This window comes from Rhinolophus sinicus, chromosome 17 (genome assembly GCF_057876585.1).
Source record: "Rhinolophus sinicus isolate RSI-liver-muscle chromosome 17, RSI-T2T, whole genome shotgun sequence".
Taxonomy (NCBI): domain Eukaryota; kingdom Metazoa; phylum Chordata; class Mammalia; order Chiroptera; family Rhinolophidae; genus Rhinolophus; species Rhinolophus sinicus.
In genome coordinates, this window is record NC_142517.1 from 85,446,074 (window position 1) to 85,456,065 (window position 9,992).

The 9,992-nt window shown below is 32.7% G+C and overlaps 1 pseudogene; it reads left to right on the forward strand.

Annotated features, from left to right (window-relative positions):
* Nucleotides 1-2,322: 2,322 nt before the first annotated feature.
* LOC109454637 (inorganic pyrophosphatase pseudogene) lies at nucleotides 2,323-3,315 on the forward strand (annotated as a pseudogene).
* The last annotated feature ends 6,677 nt before the right edge of the window (nucleotides 3,316-9,992 follow it).

The window sequence follows — 9,992 nt, forward strand, 5'->3', positions numbered from 1 at the left end:
GTTTGACAACATGTAGGTCATTAGCAACCTTGCAAATAATAGACGTAGTAGAGTGGTAGGCCTGGGAACTCGGAGTGATGTGAAGAAAGACTGTAGGTAAGAAAGTGGTGATATTGTCTACAAAAGATGTTTTCAATAACTTTTCCTATGGTTAGGAGCAGAGAGATGGGATCATAGCTGTAGTGTGGAGTGGGGGTGGGATGTGGAGGTCACAATTTTATTTTTAGATGGGCAAATGGGAATGACTTGACGTAATTAAAAAAGCATATGCATTAAAAGGGGAAATATTATTAGTAATGAAGTCCTTGAAAGTCCATAAAGATTCTTAAAAGAATTGCAGGGAAGGGATGCTCATAGACTAGCCAGGTTTCAGTTGGAGGAAGAGAATGAAGGGAACTTTAGAGTAGAGTTGGGGTGTATCAGCATTTTGCTGTTGACAGAGAGAGTGCTTTGGAAAGGGCACACTTGAAGGGTGGGGGAGTTAAAAGATTAGAAGGGCTAATAAACATACAGCATAGTGTGGGAATTTGAGTTCACTTGAGTGATGGCAGAGGTATCTGGGACCTCTCCAAATGACTAAGGAGAATCAGAAAGGGAGAAATGACAGGATTAACCCTGATCCTTTCTTGAGAGAAAGGGGATCAACAGTTGAAGCTGGAAAACACAGGGTTGCCACATACTATTATTTCTTGTAGTTATTATTTTTTGATAGCCAAACGGTGATTGAAACTTCCTTAGAGGCCTTCTTCCTTAGGTAGCCGGGAGGCTGAATCTCAGTTGATGTCTCTTCTTCTGGGATAGTGATAGTCGGGTGTGCTGAGGCGTAGAGCAGGGAGACTAGAGTTTGCGTTTTATCTGTAGTGGCATAGAGATGTGGCTGCTGGAAACAAAGGAAAGGTTGTGAAAACAAGATTTGTCAACTGACTGAATGAATGAAGGAGTGACAGAATGAAATAAATAATTAATGGTCAATTACTATCCCTTATAAAATGCAAGATTTTTCTCTGAGCTGGAGGAATAAAATGAATTGTATTTTTTAATTTCAGCGATAAATCCTCTACTTTTTTGCAGCGTTACTGTACAAAGCTATAGAATTTCTTAGTCATCTTCAAAATCATCTGATTACCTACTTGTGACATAACTCTATGAAATCTGTCCCTTTTCCAAGAAGGAACATATATATTTTTCTTTCATCTGTAGCACTAATTACCAATATTCATCTGCATCATCTCCAATATTTATCTGCATTTCTTACCTTAATTGATGGCACTATGCAAATTGCAATTTTTCACTCAAAAATATTGAAACATAAATTCTTTTTCCTTTGCTTCAGGTAATTTATTTCTATGCTGATAACAATTACAACTGATTTGAATTTCACATTATTGAAAACAGATTGGAATATAATTATAACAGACACTATTAGTTGTCTCCCAGTATTCACCTATCAGAAATCAATTTCTGTGTGAAATAGGAAGGTTTCCTGCAAGAAACAGAGAACTGAACGTTCAGTAGTTTAAAGCAATAGGGGTTTATTTTTCACATAAGAATAATTTCCTTTGAATTGTGTTCTTTAATACATATATCAATTTTGTCAACATTTTCAAAGCAAGGATTTTTTGTTTATTGCAAATATCACTTATTCTGCATTTCCTTAATTTGTTTTCTATTGTCTCTACTCATAAACATGTAAGACAAAATAATTATTTTTGAAATAGTTCCTTATGTAAAAACAGGTAGTTTCTTCTTTACCATTTGGAAGTATTTCAAAAAGCTTTCAAGTATTTTAAAATATAAAATAGCAACCATTTATGTCTTAGAAGTTTCATGGTATTGATATTCTATTTTCATGATAATTTGGAAGTGCAGTTCCATTCCTAGCTATAACAAAGGCTATTCAGAAAGTCCGTATTTTTAAACATCGTTTAAAATGGACATAAAACCATCAAGGGACTTAAAAATGTACAGTTTGACCAATAATATTAACTTCTAATAATTAATTGGCAGAATAATCTGAAATAAATAATATTGATCTACAAAAATATTGATGGCAATATTACATAACCAAAAATAATTATTACAAGATTTAAAGTACAAAAATGGGGAAAAATTAAATCAAGACACATCTAAGCAGGCACTACGTGGGCCGGGCGGGGGTGGGGTAGACACGAGAGCCAGAGCCCCATTAAGGCTGCTTGCAGCGCCTCTCTTTGGGCCAGTTCACGCAGTGTGTGGGCGCAGGGGTCTCTCCTTGTCTTGGGCACCGCGTGCGGGCTAGTGGCTCTGTGGCAGAGGCAGCGGTGGTTGTTCGTCTCCTGCAAGATGAGTGGCCTTAGCAGTGAGGAGCATACCGTGCCTTTCACCCTCAAGTACCAAGTCATCCTCAAAAATGAAAAAGGACAATTTGTATCTCCACGTCATGATATTCCAATTTATGCAGATAAGGATGTGTTCCACGTGGTAGTTGAAGTACCACGCTGGACTAATGCAAAAATGGAGATCGCTACAAAAGGACCCTTTAAACCCAATTAAACAAGGTATGAAAAAAGGAAAACTCCATCATGTTGCACATTTGTTCCCTTATAATGGATATATCTGGGACTATGGTGCCATCCCTCAGACTTGAGAAGACCCAGGACACAATGACAAACACACTGGCTATTGTGGTGACAATGACCCAATTGAAGTGTGTGTGAAATTGGAAACAAGGTATGTGTGAAAGGTGACATAATCAGGGTGAAAGTTCTGGGCCTACTGGCTATGAAAGACGAAGGGGAAATCAGCTGGAAAGTCATTCCCATTAATACGGATGATCTGGAGGCAGCCTATTACAATGATTTTAATGATGACAAGCTACTAAAACCTGGCTACCTATAAGATACTGTGGACTGGTTTAGAAGGTACAAGATTCCTGATAGAAAATCAGAGAACCAGTCCTCTTTCAATACAGAATTTAAAGAAAAGGACTTTGCAAATTGATATTATTAAAAGCACTCATGACCGTTGGAGAGCATTAGGGATGACGAAAATTGATGGAAAAGGAATCAATTGCATGAATACCACAATGTCTGAGAGCCCCTTCAAGTTAATGTCTCTTCTTTTGGGACAGTAATAGTCGGGTGTGATCCTGATGCAGCCAAAGCCATTGTGGATGCTTTACCACCACCATGTGAATCTGCTTGCACAGTACCAACAGATGTAGATTCCATCACCAGAAAAAACTCAGGAAATTTCTTTGGAATACAAGCTGGTATTTCTGCATCCTATTCATCTGGACATAGTAGATGCAAAAGTAGTGGTTTTTCAGAGCTTTAAATTTACGGAACTTATCTAACAAAGCAAATTCTGCTGTGACCAATCTAATATATTATGAATGGTGTGTTATCCATCTGAAAGCATATTTTCATATTTCAACTAAGATAACTTTCAGTACATGCTTTAATCTCAAAGCAGTTGTTGTAATTTGGAAGTCATTTGTGAATAAATATGTAAGATAAATACATATTAGATGTATATATTTACCAGGTGTTAGGAAATAAAATTATTTTGCTGAAAGAAAAAGAACACACATCTAAACAAAGGTTCATTTGCATGAAATGCATTAAACAATTCAAAGTAATCCTTTAAGTGACTAAATGAAAGCCTTGCACTTCTGGCTGAGATGGAGTAACAAAGACTGAATTCATCTTAAGGTAGCAAACAACTTAAAACCAGACACCATATGTGGAAAAAAAAAAGGAAAAACATTTTTAGGTAATGGATATCAGACAGCAAAGAACAGTAATCCATGTAAAAAGAGAAAACAAAGCAGGTGAACCCTGCAATAATTATCTCAGTCCATTGTCTGGAAAGAATCTCAGGCCACAAGGCAACAAAAGGAAGTCCAAGCAGAGCCTGACTACCTTCCTGAGGTGAAAAGGCAAAAGTCGAGTGTCCAAGGATTCCAAGGTGGCTAGAGTTCCCCAAGCAGCATACGTAAGGGGGGAGAGCTGCAAAGAGATAGAACCCAGATATCTTCAGAGACTTCACAGAATACTGATGAGCACCTATGTATGAGAAAATAACTGAGTCTGAGAAAAGAATCATATGAAAGGATTATAGAGCATTATTACCCTTGAAACACACACAAGAGCAAGAATTGTTTGTTTTCCCATTAGCCAGAGTGGAAAAAACTCAGAATCCACAAGACATTAGGTAGAGTACTTATTACAGAAAGATACCACCTTAGTAGTAGGACAAAACGAGCCCCAGACTAATGGTTTCTCTGATCCTACCCAACAAAACTTCTATTAAAAAAGCCTCAAAAGGATCAAATTGTCTCAGAACAAAGCTAAAGAATGTTTATAGGAAATACATGAATTTTTAGTATGTACACTCAACTATGTTAAACTCACAATTAAAAATTATCAGGCATGCAAACAGGCAGAAAAATGCAACCCATAATGAGCATAGAAATCAATCCAGGAATGAAACAAATAACAGCGTTAGTTGGCACGTACATTAAAACAGTTAATATAATTATATTCAACATGTTCAAGATGGTAAATGGAAGATTAATGATGGTAAGCAGCAAAACAGAAGATATAAAACAGATCCAAATCAAAATTCTAGAGAGTAAAACTGTAATGTCTGAAATAAAAAAAAATGCAGTGGATATAATTAACAGTGTATTAGACATTTCAGGAAAAAACAATTAGTGAACTTGGAGACATGGCAATAAAACCTATCAAAATGAAATACAGAGACAAAACAGACTGGAAAAAATTAAAATAACTGTGAGCTATTGGATGGCTTCAAGCAGCCTAATGTAAGCATATTTGGGGGCTCTGAAGAAGAGGAGAGGATAGCTAAGAAACTGAATCAACTGAAAAAGAAGAAACATGAAAAAAACTACACCAAGCCATACTATGCTTATACTGATTAAAAATACCTGGTGTGTTGGGAGAACATTATGTAAGACAAAAAAGGAAAAGAATAACAGCAAACAATACAAGAAAAAATTTAGGACAGGAGACAGTACAAAAACATTCTTTTAAAGTAAAAAATTAAAAAGAAAAAAACTATAAACCCTAATGCAGCCAGTAATAATTAAATAACTTATTATACATGTTATTAAAATAAAAGTTATAGCTAATTAGAAACAAAGAAGATAAAATGGATTATGAAAAGTTCACAATCTTAAAGGAAGCTGAAAAAGAGAGGAAAAGTAATAAAAACAGATAAGGCAAATTAAAAACAAATGACAAAACAGTAGGGCAAATTAAAAACAATTAACAAAATAGTAGATATAAGCCCATTCTTTTTAGTAATCATATTAAAAACAAATGGTCTAAATACATCAATTAAAAGATATAGGATTTAAAAAGTAACATCCAAGTATAAGCTATCTATAAGAAAACCTACTTCAAATATAAAGATACAGTTAGATTAAAAGTAAAAGGATTGAGGATGATATATAGATATAGATATAGACATATGCACACATTAATTAAAAGAAGTAGGCGTGACTATAGTAATATACAAAATAGATTTCTGATCAAAAATATTACTGGAATAAAGAACATCATTTCATAAAGGTGAATTTATCTAACAATCCAAAATAATTATTTAAATAAAAACAAAGCTTCAAAATACATGATACAGAAACTGATAGAAATGTAAAGAGAAATAAACACATCCATAATTATAATTCATGATTTCAACACCTTTTCACAACTCAAAACTCCTTTCACAATAATTTATAGAATAAGTATACAAAATCAGTACAGATTTATAAAACTAGAAAAATACTATCAACCCATGTAGCATAATTGACAGTTATAGAACACTTCACCAAACAACAGCAGAAAACATTTCTTAAAAACATTGCTTAAAAAAATTTACCATTATAAGTCATATTTTGAGTAACAAAAGAAAACTCAGTATTCTAAAAATAATTCAGATCGTGCAAAGAAACTTTTCAGATAACAATGTAACAAAATTAGAAACCAAGAACAAAATATCTGGAAATTACCCAAATATTTGAAAACTAAATAGCAGACTTTTAAATAATCTATGGGTTGTAGAAGAAATCAAGAGGGAAATTAGTATTTTAAACCAAATGAAAACCAAAAAAAAAAAAAGCCCAACATATCAAAATTTGACAAACACAGTGTAAGTAGTGCTTAGAAGAGGGTTATAGCAATAAATATAGATATATTAGTAAAGAAGAAGGCTCAAATCAATGACTTCAGCATTCACTTGATAGAACTAGAAAAGGAATATTTAATTAAATATAATGAAAGCAGCAAAAAGGTAATGATGATGATTAAAAGCAAAAGTCATTGGATTAGAATGCAGAAAAAAAAAATTGAAATCAATACAACCCTAACCCATTTCTTTCGGGAAGGTCATTAAAATCGAAAACAATTCTAGCTAACCTTATGAAGAAAAAAGAAACACAAAAAACACACAAATTACAATATCTGGAATGAGAGAGGTGACATAACTAAATATTCCACATACACTAAAATAATAATATGGGAATATTATGAATGAATTAATGCCAATAAGTTTGACAACTTAGAGGAAAAAGAAAAAAGTTCCTTGAAATACAACTATCAAAGATGACTTAGGAAGAAATAGATAATGTAAAAAATTCTGTATTTATTTAAAATGAATTTGTAGCTAAAAATCTTTCTATTAGAAAACTTTAGACTTGAATGGTTTCACTGACATATTCTGTGAAACACTGAATGAATGTTTTGTATGTCAACTCTTATAGATGATATAAAAGAAGAGAATTCTTCCCAATTCATTCTATGAGACTGGCATCATCCAATACCAAAAACCAGTCAAACGCATTAAAAGCAAAAATTACTACAGAAAAAATATTTTTCATAAACATAGATACAAACATTCGTTAAAAAATTAGTAAATCAAATTGAACACATAATAATCATGATTTGTTACCATTTAAAGTTCATCTGTAGAATGCTCGTTTAACATTTGAAAATCAATTAGTGAAATTCATCATATTAACAGACTACATAATGAAAATCGTATGATTATGTCCACAGTTACAGGAAAAGCATTTGAGAAATCCCAAATCCACTATTGATTAAAACTCTTAACAAACCAGGAATAGGGAACTTCCTCAATTTGACAAAGGGAACCAGTGGAAAACCTGCAGCTAACCATGCACTAAACAGCTAAAAACGGAATGCTTACCCCTGCACATTAAAAACAAACAAACAAACAAACAAAAACCAAAATATATTCTCATTACATGCATTCAAAATTGTTATGGAAGTTCCAGCAAGTTGAGTAAGGAAAGAAAAAGAAATAAAATTTATCAAGATAGGAAAGGAAGGAAAAATTGTCTTTATTCATGAGTGTGTGACAAATCTTACATATGAAAATGTTATTAGAACTAGTTGGTGAGATAAGCAAAGTGTGTGGGGCACATGTCAGTATAAAAAGACAGTTTTAATTTCTGTGTACTAGCAACACTCAATTAGACATTGCAATTACAAGTACATTGCCATGTATACAAACAAGAAAATATTGAATACTTAGCAATAGACAAAAATTTGACCTATACTTTGAAAATGCCAAAACATTGCTGAGATAAATGACTTCAGTAAACAGAGATATGTACAGGGTTCATGACATCATATTGTTAGATGTCAATTTTCCTCATATGGATATATAAGTTCAAGGCAATGCTGGTGAAAATCCTGACAAGACTTTTCTTTTTTTTTTTTTTTTTTTGAGATTTACAGGCTAATTCCAAAATTTATATGGAAAGTCAAAGGAACTAGAATAGTCAAATAATATTGAAAAAGAAAACCAAATTTGGAAGATTTATACTCCCCGTCTTCTGGACTTCATACAAAGCTATAATAATGAAAGCATTGTTATGTTGGTTGCTAAATAGATATTTAGTTCAATGTAAAAGAGTGAAGAGTTCAGAAATAGACTCACAAATATGGTCAGCTGATTTCAACAAAAATGCAAGCACAATTCAATAGATAAAGGATACTCTTTTTAAAAAACAAATGGTCCTGGAATAATTGGATACTTATATGCCAAAATAAATGAACTTCAATCTGTATCTCACAGTATATATTAAAATTAACTCAAAATCAACCATAGACCTAAGTGTGAGACCTAGAACTACAACATTTTTAAGCAAAGTATAGGAGAAAGTCTTTGTGACTTTGGGTTAGACAAAGATTTTTTTAAATATGACACTAAAAACACAATACTGACAAAAAATGACAAATTGGACATCAAAATAAGAAAAGATGAAATACTGCCATTTACGACAACATGGATGGATCTTGAGATTATCATGCTAAGTGAAGTAAGTCAGACAGAAAAAGCAGAGAACCATATGATTTCACTAACATGTGGGATATAAAACTGAAAGCAATAAACGAACAAGACAATCAAGTAAAACCTCATAGATACAGATAACAATATAGTGGTTACCAGAGGGGGTGATGATAGAAGTGGGTAAATGGGGTCAAATATATGGTGATGGAAGGAGAACTGACTCTGGGTGGTGAATACACAATGTGATATTATAGAATTGTGTACTTGAAACCTATATGATTTTACTAACCAACGTCATCCCAATAAGCTTAGTTTAAAAGAAGACATGGTTAAGAGAATAAAAAGACAAGACATAACATGACAGAAGATATTTTCAAACTTTATATCGGATAATGAATTTACATTGAGAATATATAATAAGCTTTTCAGATGCATTAATAAAAAAACAGACAATGCAAAAATTAAAATGTGCAGAACATTTGAATAAGCACTTCCAAAGGAGATAAATAGGCAAATAAACACATGTTCAACACCACTGCTTGTTAGGAAAAGGAAAGCTATTATGAAATACCATTACACAACTATTAAAATGTCAAAAATTTTAAAGCTACACAATAAGGAGTTCATAGTCTGTGATTCCATTTACATAAACATTGTAAGAAATGCAATCTAATTTATAGTCACAGAAAGCATATCCGTGGTAATTTGAGGATGGATGTAAGGCATGACATGTGGAAGGGGAGCCAACGAGACTTTACAAAGGAGCCTGAGAAAACTTTTGGTAATGATAGGAATGTCATATCTTCACTGTATTCATGGTTATGCAGTTGTATTACATATAAAAACTCATCAAAGTGCGGGATACACTTTAAATATTTGCAGTGTATTGTGTGTTAATTATAGCTCTTTAAAACTAAAATGGAAAGACAGAGTCTTATGTTAATTTGTAGTGAAAATAATACAATAAATTTCTTTATGCTATACTAGAAGCAAATATGTCCAAACATTAACTCAGCCTGGTACTAAAATAATGTTTTTTTTTGTTTTTTTTCCTGTTAATGCATTATATAAATGTCATAAAATGAGACACTATTACATTTAGAATCAAGACAAACATGCTATGAAAAAGGGACTCTGTGTATCATCAATATGTACTAAAGATTTCTCTCTCTACATTTAAATCATGCTCTTCCCTTCACTGGTCAGAATCTAATTTTTGTTATTTTAAAAAATCTTCCACAATCACTCTTTACTCAAAATACAATTGATTGTTTAGTTTTCTATCAAGAATAGAAACTGAAAAATCGGTTAGACCCACACAGTCACTCAAGTGATAATTGATGTGAGATAGCATGACTATAAACATTTAGAAAGTAAGCAGAACAGAACTATAATGACTGTTCATAATAGTTGCCTGAATTCACAATAAAATGTTTAAGTCTGTTCATCTGCGTTTGTCAATAATGGTTACAAAGAGTTTTATTGGCCACATGAATAAATAAGTATCAAGATATCTGTGAGACTCATTTCCAGTACAGAGTGCCAAAGAAGTGGGAATCCTGTAATATCACTACACAATTTTAGGAAAGTAGAATGTTGGCTTTGACTCTAAAATAAATTTTAAATGATGCTCATTCTACACACACACTTTTTTCCTTCTTTAAGAGAAAAAC